Consider the following 13,659-nt stretch of genomic DNA (forward strand, 5'->3'; position numbering starts at 1 on the left):
TCTTCGCATTCTGTAAAACCTTCTTCTAATAGTCCAAATTTCCACCTTGTCTCTTATCTAAGGAAAGCCACTCCATTTTTGTTTTCCCAGGTTTATACATTTCCTCTTGTTTTCTATGTAAGTAGGCAAATACATAAAACTGTTAGCACTTAAGATTCCCAGTATTCAGAAATTCCATTCTGACCTTCAGACTGAAGGTCTCCTCCTCTCTTGTACGCATGTGTATACACTACACTACACACACACACACACACACACACACATACACATGCATGTGCACATATTTAATAAAAAGAGAAGCTGAATTCATTTCTTCTCTTTTGTCTTCAAAGTTTCATTTTGACCTCCAGCTCATGGATATGTACACACTGTAATAATTAAGTACAATGAACACTGGACTGTATCCTTGTTTCCAGGCATCCCCAAGTCTGCATAATTTCTGAAAGATGGTTGTGGTGGTAGAGGGAAGGGTTGTGTTCCTGTCATATAACTTTTCAAGATGGAGGAAAAGATACAGTGCACTAGAACTATGATGTCTGCCCAACTTCTTAATGTTTCAAAGGTTGGAATTCTGGAAAATTAGTTTGTTGTTGTTGTTATTCATTATACTTTGGGACAAAACGGGTATAAAAGGTGAAGATGTGGTACTCTGTAATTCACTCAGCACATTCCTATTTACTGTTAAAGCTTTCAGAGACTGAGCTTGCTTGCTTCCTTCCTAGTTCCCTTAGTTCCTTTTCCCTCCCTCCCTCCCTCTATCCCATTCTTTTTCTCTCTTTCTCCTCCATGCCTCCCTCTTTCTTATCTAATGGAAAGTGTTTCTCTGGAGTGATCTGGTATAGAGTGTGGATGACCTCCACCGTAGATAACATTTAGAAAATTAGGGAAGAAGCATTTAGATTTTGGAGTCCTGAAAGAATGAAAACTTCAAAATGGCAAATTAAATGTCGATAAAACTTTAATTTCGATATTCCCTAATTTGTTGTTTGGTGTCTCTCACCACATTGTATTTTGCCTTCGCTTTCTCTAGATAATGGTTTATCAGATGACACTTGGCATCTATTTATGTTGAGAGATACGTTTGAGAGAAAACTTAGGAAAGAAATTAAAGAATCGAAGCAATCTAGGACAGTTGTTAAATAAAACAAGGCTCTAAAGGAAATTAAGGATGAGCATTCTGTGATTGGACCTCCGTGGTCATAAAACAACATGCATCACAGATGAAAGGGTTGGGATTTTGTCCTTTGCTATGTTAGTATCAAGGTAGAGTTGCTGCCCATCAGAATATGCACAATGGTCTTTACCATTTCCAGAATCATGCACACACATAGCTGCTAAAAAACCAGACGGTAAGTCTTTGCATATGGAAAAATTGGAGCTATTCTGACTGAGTGCAAAGCAACAAACCCTCACTCTTTTTTTTTTTTCCATTAAAATGTGCATAAGGAGTGTAGAGAACACTTCTGGGATTTATTTTTCCCCATGGACTCTTGCAGTTATTGGATTACATTAAAGTAAAAACAAGTGAGTGACTGAGGATAGAATGTTAGGAACCTAAAAATAATAACAAAAAAAATTGGATGGTATTTAATAGGAAGCATGGGTTGGTGAATTCTCCCAAAGCAATATCAAATAATTTATAACTATCTAATTTTAATGAGGTAGCCTAGGGCTCAAAATAGATGATGTAGGATTTTTTTTAAATAATGGGTGAAACATATAGATAATAAAATGTGATTTAGTTTTATGAATGTACAGTTCTCATGGATTTTTCACAAGAAACTCTAATTTCTAAAAGGGCTATTCTTATCATAGAAGTGGAAATACTCTATTTTCAATTCATCATTACATTTGAAAATGAGTTTAATTCATTAATTCACTCAGTTAATAAGGTATACTCATTACCTGAATAATTCCATTCTTGAAAAACCTTTTAAAACTTCATTTCATTGCCTCTCTACTGTATCTGTTATATCCAACTTCATATGGTTTTTGTCTGCTTTTGTTACTTTAGGATACACCTCTTATTGTACTAGATTGTAGATATGAACAGAAAAGTTTCTCAGTAGCTGATTCACAACAGATGAAATCCTTTGGTCTTATTTCTGCCAATGGATTGTGTTCACTTAGTAAGATTAGCAGACTTTGTGGTATATTTTAACTTATTATTTATGTTACTTTTTTGGTGTTAAATTTGGCAAAACCAAATTTAAAAATAGCCATAATTGGTTATGAACCTTCTGTTGAGAATACCTTGGATTTATCTCTCTTACAAAGCAAATGGCCAGGAGCACCTGGCTGGCTCAGTCTGTAGAACATGCATTTCTTGATCTCAATGTCATAAGTTCAAGCCCCATGTTGGGATGGAGCCTACTGAAAAACAAAAACAAAACAAAACAAAACAAAATAAAAAACATCAATGGCATGACATGAGGACAAAGTCTAAGATTGTTCATAATACCTAGCTCCTTGTCTGGACTCCGTATTTCTGCATATACGGGAGTTGAGTTTCCTGATTTGAGTACTCCACCAGGCATAGTTTTGGTACCTGCTTTTATCTAAAGCAGCAAATTCCTGGCATACTTTTTTTTTTTTTCCTTAGCTGTCCTTTTAGCTCACTGAGCTGAATTCAGCTTTCTCCTTGAATGTCAACAAACACAGTCTAGTGCATTGATCCACCCACCTCCAGGATAAAATTCGTGAGATTATATTCATTCTCAGTCTGTGTTTGCCCACAAAAGTAGAAACATACTGTTTGTCTCTTTTTGATTTGGGGATCCAGAGTAGCTGTGCCTATTTCCAGAGGTGAACATAATGTAGTGGGAAAGGCAGGTTGATAAGGAGTTAAATTATGCCATTAAGTACTATGTAAGTACTACAAGAAACCTATGAGTAAATTGCTGTGGCGGCAAGACTCTGACTGAAGAATTTGGAAAATACTTACTTTGAGCCATATGGCTTCCAGGAATTAGAGAGAAGGTGTCTTTTACAGCCCCAATTCAGGAGTTAACCATACCTATCTTTTCCTGGGTGCCTCATTATGACTATAATTTTTACTCTAATCACTTTGGAAAAACCCCACAAATTTAAATAGTTGAGTTCTGATATAATTTGGACTTTTGGACATTTTAATCATGTATTTCTATTTTTATGCATGTCAATCCTAAATATTTCTTAGGCTATAAATTCATAAGCAAAAATTACATTGATTTCCAGTTGGATCGACCTTCCCTGTGTTCCAACACAGTTAATTTGTCTCCAGCATTTAATAAAAGGTGTTAATTAACTATCCTATTTTAAAATTGGGTTTGAAGGATGGAGAAGAATAATCATTTCATTGAAATGAAGAAATGCCATTTTCTACCAATCGCTCTGGCAGTTTCTGTTGTGATTAGGACAAAATGGTGGACTCCGTTGTGCTCACATCTTTAAAATGTGAAATGGGTTAGCAGATTAGGATCACTACCACTTCTACATTTTTTCAATATCTAAGGCATATTTTTGTAGGCAAGAGCACCCCATGGCACTTACCCATGGTGCTCACCCGTGGAGATTCTTGATGACATGATAAGCAACTTAAGAGATGTCTTTTATTATTATTATTATTAATTTTTTAAAATCCAGACCATAAAGCTAAGGACAGTGTAGAAGGTTCTATATAAATACTTGAGGAAGAGAAGAAGAAATACACTGAACTCAAAGTGATAAACCTAATATCTAGGGTGATGTACTTCAGACTGTGGAGGAAGGAGTCCTTCAAACCTACTTTCCAATATAAAAATGATGACTGGGGGCGCCTGAGTGGCTCAGTGGGTTAAAGCCTCTGCCTTCAGCTCAGGTCATGATCCCAGGGTCTTGGGATTGAGCCCCACATTGGTCTCTCTGCTCAGCAGGGAGCCTGCTTCCTCCTCTCTCTGCCTGCCTCTCTGCCTATTTGTCATCTCTGTCAAATAAATAAAAATAAAATCTTTAAAAAAAAACGATGACTGGAAAATATTGCCAAAATTAACTCCTTTGGAACTCTGAAAATTAAATAAAAGCTTGCAACAGTTCAAGGAGTATTTATTCACAAAAAGCAGTGGAATCTCAGTAAGACTAGAGAACTCTGTAGTGTTTTAACTTGCCCTTTTCCCAATTCCCTCTTCCAAGATCTACATTGTCTTCGAAACTCAAAGCTTTACAACCACACTAGCTGTGAAAACCAGTTGTCTGGCAGTCCCTGAAGGGACAGAAGAAGTTTGAAGCTCACCAAAAGTCTCATCTGGCAAGTTGTGTCTATTTGACTTGCATGGCGGTTCCCTCAGGAGTTCCATTGTCTGTCAAGGCTTGTCTCTGTTTGACCAGACTCAGCACTTGGATCAGTGCAAATAGCCATAGCCTTTCCTCAGCCATGTTCTTAGGGCGTTTGTGAAAAACAATCAGCAGAAATTGGTTGATACGGCAGATGCCTAAGGCAGCGATACTAGTTCGTAATACCAAGAAGCGGACCAAAAAACTTCAAGGGAAAATCGGCAAAAGACGTGTTCGTTGGGACTTTGGGAAGCTCTTCTGACACACATTCGGACATCTAAAAGAACACTTCTATAGGCAGAGCTGTGCTCATCCCCAGGAAAAGAAGCGAAGAGGATGCTATTCTTTCCCCTTGGGCTGAACTGGAGGCTGTGAGCAATCAGGAAGTGAAGGTTACGGCAGAATTTCAAGATTCCTGAGGAGTTGAAGATGTGTCTCTATATAGAAGCTCTTAACAAATGCTGACAGACTTAATACTTCAGGCCTTTTTTTTTTTTTTTTTTAATATTTTATTTATTTGACAGAGAGAAATCACAACTAAGCAGGCAGAGAGAGAGGAGGAAGCAGGCTCCCTGCAGAGCAGAGAGCCCAATGCGGGGCTCGATCCCAGGACCCTGGGACCATGACCTGAGCCAAAGGCAGAGGCTTTAACCCACTGAGCCACCCATGTGCCCCAAGAATTCAGGTCTTTAAGGTAGTTTCTGATCAATTGCTAGCTGATCACAAGTAGACATATCATAGTCAAATTGTTGAAATCCAGACACAAAGACAATAACTTAAACTGTAAGAGGATGTGAATTTGCAGTTAGACAGCAAATGGTATCCCTCGGATACCGCGCCAATCATATCCATGCCAGTAATACTCAGTACTCACAGGAGAAACAGATATTGACTCAGCTTTACAACAATTATGGCTTGTGGGAAAGGCAGTATTACTGATACATTTTATATTAGATTGTTCCTCTGGAAAGCTATGCACAACAGCTGTAATCAAAGAATCATGATGTATAGTTAGTGTATTTAGGAAGCTTAGCAGGTACTTAGAGATCATAAATACCCACAAACTGCCACAAGGAGGCCTTGCTCCAAAACTGACATTTCCCTGGAAAATGTTGATTAATCAAACTCATTTCTCTTCAAATTAGGTCATTAATCAAAATTATTTTTCCAACTGTAATAAATGAGATTTACAGGAGAGGGGATGCAGAAAGAAGTAGGTTCTGATGGGAAAGTGGAAAACTTGATGTCCTCTTCCATTTTTTACAGTAAGTTTACCTGAATTAAATAAATAAGTAAGTAAATAAATGAATAAATAAGTAAAAATCACAGTGAGAGAGGTCTGTTAAGTCTATCTAGAAAGCTTATCCAACAATTATATATTTACACGTCCTCAGGATTGGTTTATTAAAAGTCACTATCTGGTTTTCCCAAAGCACTGATTCCATATGGCCCATTATTTATGACATTCTGAATTCCTGAAATAATAAAAGTGTATAGTTGGCATTGTTTTAGCTCAACTGTGTATAATGTAGTAACTAGAAATCTGTATATCATACAAGCACTTTGGTAAAACCCTGTAAAGTTTAATAAAGGAATAGTTCTCTCTCCCCTTTTTTCATCTTTTTTCACTGTTCCTAATGTTCCACACTTGTCTCTCTATTCTTTCAGAATTTGTGAAAAATACCAGGGCTCTATGTTTAAATTGCCAAGAGCAGCATTAAAATCATGAACTTTTTTTTTTTTTTTTTTTGGTAAGGCTTGGCTCTACTTAAGTTGAAATGGTTTTGGAAATACATTGGCAGTTAGGTGATGACAGGGATCCATGGTGGGGTTTTTTGTTTTTAATTTTGTAGGGATTACTGGTGTTTTAAGGACTTTTGAACCACTTATGTATAATCACAGAGGCTTTACTTTAAAATCTCTTACTGTAAGAGTATAATTCTGTATCCCCTAAATGGACATTTCTGCTTGTTTACTGTTGATTTTAGAAAAATCAGAGCCTAAACATCATTTTAGCAAAGGGCTTCTAGCCAGAGTTCACACTCAGAAACTTACATCTATTATGAGTAAGGAAGCCATTAAATTTTGAAGTAATTAGTAGAGAATCTATTATGTCTTTAAAAATTTACGCTCTTAAAAATATGTGAGGAGTTGGCTTTTTACATGAGGGAAAGAGAAAAGAGCCAGCTTTGTTTAGTATCCTCTTTGTGTCTGTATTCATTCTAGTTGCAATGTCTGTCTCATTTTAAAGCTAGGAAGTTGTACCTCATGTTGCTTTTAGATACAGTTAAGAAAAAGAAAGATTTCGTGAAGTTAAATAATCATTCCGGATCCCACAGCTGGTGAACATTTAAACTTAGATTGGTCTGATTCTCCAGCCCATGCTCTCTCTTCTGTCTTCCACAGTTTATGGATAATGCAATTACAATCAGATTAACAATCAGCTTAGGTAAATACATGCCAGCTTTTCTGCATGTACTGTTCTCTTTAATCTTCTAACAGCGAATGAAGTACGTGAGTCTTTAAAAGTTAGACATCAGTTGTTCTTTCTGACCCCAGTGCCTCAACCAGAACACCCACTTTTCCTAAAAACCTTAGATGATGTTGGAGTCTGATATTCTATTTTGTGCAAATACTCTTTGCAATGTCATTGTATTAACTAGTTGCATTAGAAATTTATGTAAAAAAAGGTGTATAACACTGTTGCTGCTTTTATAGCCTGAAGTGGTGCTCAATTCAATTTTTGGGTGTTCTTTCTTTCTTTGTGTCATAGAAACCATTGGGTTGATTTTGTTGTTGTTGTTGTTTTGGTGCCTAATGGCACCTTTTTTATGACGCCTAATGGACTGGCTTCCTACAGAGTATGACTTGAAGAATAGGAAGCCTCTCACAAGCAAAAAAATTAGAGATTCATTAAAAAAATGAACAAGTACTCAAAATTCTTGAGAATGCTATATTTCAGGCAATTTCAGTCTTTCTGTAGGTTACAGCAAAGGCCACAAGTAAAAATTCATAATATTTATTGAGCAACTATGTGTCTGAAACCTATAGGCCAGCAATCTTATAGTTTGGTAAGATTCCAGTAGAATGGTAGCTACATTTATCAGTTACATGGAACTAACCTGTGGCCCAACAATTGCACTACTGGGTATATATTCAAAGGGTACAAAAGTTGTGATTCAAGAGGCACATGGTCCCCAATGTTTATGGCAGCAATGTTCACAATAGGCAAATAGGAGCCAAGCTGTCCATCAACTAATGAATGGATGAAGATGTGGTAACATATATAAATAGAGTATTTCTTGGCCATTAAAAAGAATGATCTTTTGCCATTTTTCAGTGACTTGGGTGGATCTAGAGTATACTATGCTAAGCAAAATAGCTCAGTCAGAGAAAGACAAAGACCAAATGATTTCACTCATTTGTGGAATTTAAGAAACAAAACTGATGAATGTAGGAGAAGGGAAGGAAAAATAAAATAATATAAAAATGGAGAGGGAGGTAAACCATCGGAGATTCTTAACTATAGGGAATAAACAGAAGGTTGCTGGAGGGGTGGTGTGTGGGGATGGGGATAATTGGGTGATGGGTATTAAGGAGGGCACTCGTAGTGAGTACTGGGTGTTGTATGCAGTGACAAATCACTAAATTCTACCCCTGAGAGTAAAAGTAACAATATAATGGCATGTTAACTAACTTGAACTTAAATAAAATCTAAAAAATAAAACTATATAGCCGTTACTCAGTAAATTGTAGAACTATATATAAGTATAGAGGTCACTTAGAGGAATTACTGATTAAATATGGATGAGTGGTCAAAGGAGAAGATATTTTCTGAGCTTCTTTTAAAAGCAGTAAAAAAATATTTCAAGAGAACAGAATTGGGGAAACAGAATTTAGTCCACCAGATATGGACTAAAACATAGCCAAGGCTCCATATTGGGAAGTACAGATCAGATTTCAGAAGCGGAAGGGTGCTAGGGTTGGATGGTTTCTGGAAATAAAGACAGGAAAGAGTTAGAATGGTGTCTTGGATATTATGCTGTAAAATTTGGAATAGGTTTTCTAGATCTGGGAAAAGAAATGATGTAATTGTAACAACTAAGTGACTCTATCAAGCAGATTGTTTAGATACATGTTAAAGACAGAAGCTGGAGCCAGAGAAGGTAGAGAAGTTAAGAGAGATGATGTTATAAGGAGCTTTGTGAAAGAGAATGAAGACTTAAGTCATTTGATAGCTTCACCATAGAGGACATAGAGGTTAGTTGTAGAGGGTCTGGATTTGGGTGAAATGTCCTGGTTTTGATGTAATGAATATAAAGGACGGTCTATCAAATATCTACTGGCCATATTTAACAGAGCGTCCAGCACCAGAGAAGTAAATGTGAGGCCCATATTTGTTTTAAAAGTACACGTGCTTGAAAGAGTTGAGGCCAGTGAACACATAAGCCAAACCAGGAAGAATTTGTAGAGTAACTAAGAAAAGAGAGCAAGGAAACAAAGAAATCTTAGGGGTTAGTTTAAGGAATCACTCCTACAGTAGTTGGAGAGAAGGAATATTTGTTCTATCAAAAGAATTCCTTCATTATGGTAACTGTTGTCTTCACATCTCTTTATTTATTTAAAGCCTTAACCTTTAATGGATTTTCTTGATCTCATTTGACTTCTCTCTCTTGTGTCTTAAACTATTCTTCCCCAAACCACCCCCTTCATCATATCCCATCTCTGTTTCTCAGTAGATCTGTTGGTGTCTTTTTTAGGCATTAGATGACTCACCTCCCACATCATGGCTTGTTGTCTTGTCTTTCAAAGTTAATCTCAAATTCAGATCAGAGTTCACATGTAGAGCGAAGACCTCCTTTCCGAGAGATTTAAGGATAATTTTCCCTAAATTATTCAGTTTAATCTTCACCTCACTGTGGGAACAAGTCTTCCATGCAGACATTTTCCATCATTAACCTAAGACTAGGCCATTATAATCAGACAATTATTTAAATTGTTGCTTCATTGATTGAAAATGTAATTTTCTGGGTATCTAGTTGGCTCAGTCAGTTACGCATCTGCCTTTGGCTCAGTTTACGATGCCAGGATTCTGGGATTGAACCCCATGTTGGGTTCCCTGCTTAGTGAGGAGCCTGCTTCTCTCTCTCCCTCTGCCCTTCTCTGCTGTTCATGTCCTCTCGCTTGCTCTCAAATAAATAAATAAAATCTTAAAAAAGAAAAAAATGAGAATGCACTTTCCTTCTCTCTTTTTTCTTTCTTATATGGAGGACTCTCAATGTTCAGTTCAAGTCCTATCTCTTGCATTAGAGTATTTCTTATTTCACACTGACCTGCTTCTTAATTCTGTCTAAACTACACAGTTTGCATTTTTCTTGTAATTATTCACTTACTGGAATGTTTAAATGTACTGTTATCTTTATATTTTACTCTTACTGTTAAAAAGAGCCACTTTTTTTTTAACATGAACAACTTACTGCCCATTATTAAGGACATAGTAGAGACTCATTAAATGCTTATTGAAATCAATTCCATTGTAATGGCGCCATTGTGATTTTTTTTTAAAAAGATTTTATTTATTTATTTGACAGAGAGAGAGATCACAAGTAGACAGAGAGGCAGGCACAGAGAGGAGGAAGCAGGCTCCCCGCAGAGCGGAGAGACTGATGCGGGGCTCGATCCCAGGACCCTGAGATCACGACCCGAGCCGAAGGCAGTGGCTTAATCCATTGAGCCACCCAGGCGCCCCTGATTTTTTTTTTTTAATTCAGTGTTTATTGGGCTTCTGTCTATCCCTATTACCATTCTTTCTTATGATGATCTATGCTTTGGCATGAGATCTGGAAACTATTCTAATCAGTCCCAAATGAGTCGGGAATTGGAAAGTGAAACACTCAATATAGGTCATGTGGTTTAAGGGACAGGCACTTTATTTACCTTACTTAAAAAGTAAGTCGTTACTTTTTAAGTTTATAAGTAGTTTGTAACCAAATTTCTCTGTTTTCAGTGACGTATGAACAGGAAGAGGTAGGTTTATTCTAGAGCCTGGATTTTCATTGGATATAAGAAAGTGCTATTTCTGTACCAAAAGACAGTAAGCTGAATAGATTTATATAAAAGGGGGTTCTGGGAGAACTTTAAAATCACTTTCCATCTGTCAGAAATGGCCTGCCTTCCAGAGCTTTTCTGGAATCACTGACCTTTCCAGGTACTTCCAACTTGAGATTCAATCTCAAGACCCCTATGTTAAATTCTAGCTCCTTGCTAGGCTTTGCTGTAATTAATCATAACTAAACCCTAGAATATTATTGTCACAGCTGAGTTCAAATAAATGTTGGCAGAATTTACTCGAAATGAAGTTGGTTAAATGAATAAGCAGCTGACTTCCTCAATTTGTTCACCACCCAAAATGCCTTATAAAAATATCTTTTCTAAAAAAAAAAAAAAAAAATATCTTTTCTGATGGAAGTTTAGGATTTCCTGTTCTGTTCCTGAGAAGGTTTTACTGCTTACACCTTTTGGGAATGTTGTAAAGAAAAACTAAGCAATGGCATTAAACACTAGGACATTTCAAAGTGCTTTATAAATATTAAGTAATGACCAAATTAACTGTAGGAATTCCAAGTAAGAACAAAATTGGCTAAACAGGTTAGTACCTAAAGGAAAGCTTGACTGAAACTGATTTTGCTATTAAAAAAGAAAATCTCTTGGGTTTTCTTCATACCTTCTTTTATCCATCCTTTAAGTGTATAGCACATTTTGTGTTTCTAATCAGCATTAGATAATTGAGCAATTTCCTAAAAAAAAAATTTCTGGGAAAGGGAAATATGTATTTTTACCTAAGGTTATTGTTCACTATATATGAAAATATTTATGGCTAATAAACAACAGTATTTGCCCAAAGATAGGAAGTCATGTTGTGAGAATTAAAAAATCAGTCTCACAAAAAAATGAATAATGTAACAAATAAGTCCAAAGGCACTTAGTTAGCATTATTGGATTATTTTCCCAGTTAATGTATTTTCTGTAGTTTGTCCTAAATAAGCAGAGATATTTTGTGATGTGTGATTTCATTGTCTGCCCTATCAAACCACCTGTGAGCCCTGTTCTACCTATTCCTGGTGATTCGCTCAGCAAATTCAGGCCCTCTGGCATAGCAGAGACAATAATCCTCTGGAGTTTTTGGAATAACCTGATGCCTTGATGCCTTTGGCAGTCCTCACACATACTCAGCAAGACCTCATTTCCTCCAGGAGTCCTTGTGGCGTGTGCCTGGGCATTTGACTTCCAAGGCTTGCATCAGTAAGAACCTACCTCTTTCCTAAGGGAGCCCTTTCCCTGATATATTTGCTCTGCTCGCTCTTTGTTCCTGCCTAATTGGGGCATTTGGGCCCGAAGCGGGGAGGGTGCCACAGCCAATTGATAGAAAAGCCTGGCCAGACCTTTACAGGCAGCTTCTAGCTCATGATTCTGTCACACCTGCCCTGTTACCCCTGCTTTATGGAAAACAGCCCGGAACGCTTCTAAAGTCAAGCCAGTGGAGTCTTACTCATGCGCCCCGTCAACCTGAGTGACTGGTGTGTTTTATGGTTGACTTCTCTCATGTGATCTCAGAAGTTGATGAGGGAGATTCACACACCAGCCGCTGGAAACAGAAACCCACAAAGCTCTCTATCTCCTTGGGGCTGTTCCTCAGCTATGGTTAGACTTGGAATAGATAGGCTAGGTTTAGCTTCACAGAGCAGCAGGGCCTGATGGAGTCTCAAGAAGGAAGCATAGCCAAATAGACCACTGATGGGTTCTACTGCTTTGAGGAGTAGGGCTCACTGGCATCACAGAGCAGAAACTAGGCAACATTTCCTGCTAGATGGATCCTCAGAATGCAACCTTACTGTCCATGCTGTTGTCCTTTCACACCTAGGGGCTCTCAGTTCTTCAGACATGCTCTCCCTCTCGTCAAAATCTTACCTTTAGACACGGAAACTCTGAGATGTTTCCATCTTTAAGCAGGGATTTGAGCAGGCAGAGGCGCCTAAGCAGCAAGGGTGGACAAGGGGAATTGATGCTTCTCACTACCATTCCGCTTGTTGATTGATTACATGAGGTGTTTCTCTTCTTTGGTTAGTTTTAGAAAGACTGTAGAACCTAGATGCTTTTTCCTAGGAGGCAGTAGGCCTCCAGCTCCTGTAGATGCATTCTGATGATGTCTTCAGCCAGTAGTATGGGTATCACTGGGAAAACTAAGTGACTAATCTCCTCTTTCTCCGCAGCTAGAATTTATTTTTTTAAGTATTACATATCGAATATAAGTGAAAAGTTATTGTTTACTTAATGAATATAATACATCCTTTAGGATATGATGTTGCATTGCTCAAGAGCTCGATACTCCCAGGGACAGGCAGGTGAAATACAGGGACAAAGTGACTCAGATGAGAAATGTTGAAAAATTAGCAGAGCTGTTTCATGAAAAGCTAGTGTGAAAAACTCAGATCCAGCTTATGAGACCCTAGGATTGCTAGCCTTTTTGTCAAAGAAAAGACAGCATTCCCCCCCCCCCCCAATTTTTAAATAGTAACATAACTTATTTTTCAAAAAAAAAAATATTTGGTGGTTGGAGTGCCTGGCTGGCTCAGTTAATTTAGAGAGGCCAACTCTTGGTTTTGGCTCAGGTTGTGGTCTCAGGGTCGTGGATCCAGCCCCACAAGGGGCCCTACACTCCATGGGGAGTGAGTGTAGCGGTGGCCTCTCTCTCCGTAAAATAAGTAAATCTTTAAAAAAAAAATTTTTTTTGGTGTTACATCTGATGGATGAGACTTATCCATGAGTTGTTGGTTTATGACCTTTATCATAAAGCCAGATGGGGAACACTGGAGTTAGATTGTAAAATTATTATTTATGACCTAACTTTCAGAGTAAGAAATACCTAGCAAGTTACTTCATGTAGAGCCTTTATTATTCCCTCATTTGTTTTTATGATATTAAAAAATAAAAGGGGCTATCAGAAACCCTTTTAGGGGAGGTTGCTCTGAACCATATTTCCTTTTTGCCCTTATTAGAGAAATTATACATCTACTAACCCTTCTCACATTGCAATCCACAAAATTATTTCTCACTCAGCTTCCTTTGTAACATTCTCATGGATACCAAGAGCAAGGCTACCCTGAGTAGAGATAAATCTTCCCTTACCCTAGATATTTTGAGCACAAGAAGAAGAAAGGGTTTGGTGCTATGCACCAGGAATGTTCATGGGATACAGCTCCCTGCTTCACCTAGAAAAGGCTTCCCAGTCAACTGGGCTGATGCCACTTTCTCCCTTCTCCTTTTAAGATTCATTTTTCTTATTTTTTCTCTGAGTTCATCACCAACAGA

This window comes from Meles meles, chromosome 3 (assembly GCF_922984935.1).
Source record: "Meles meles chromosome 3, mMelMel3.1 paternal haplotype, whole genome shotgun sequence".
Classification (NCBI taxonomy): Eukaryota; Metazoa; Chordata; class Mammalia; order Carnivora; family Mustelidae; genus Meles; species Meles meles.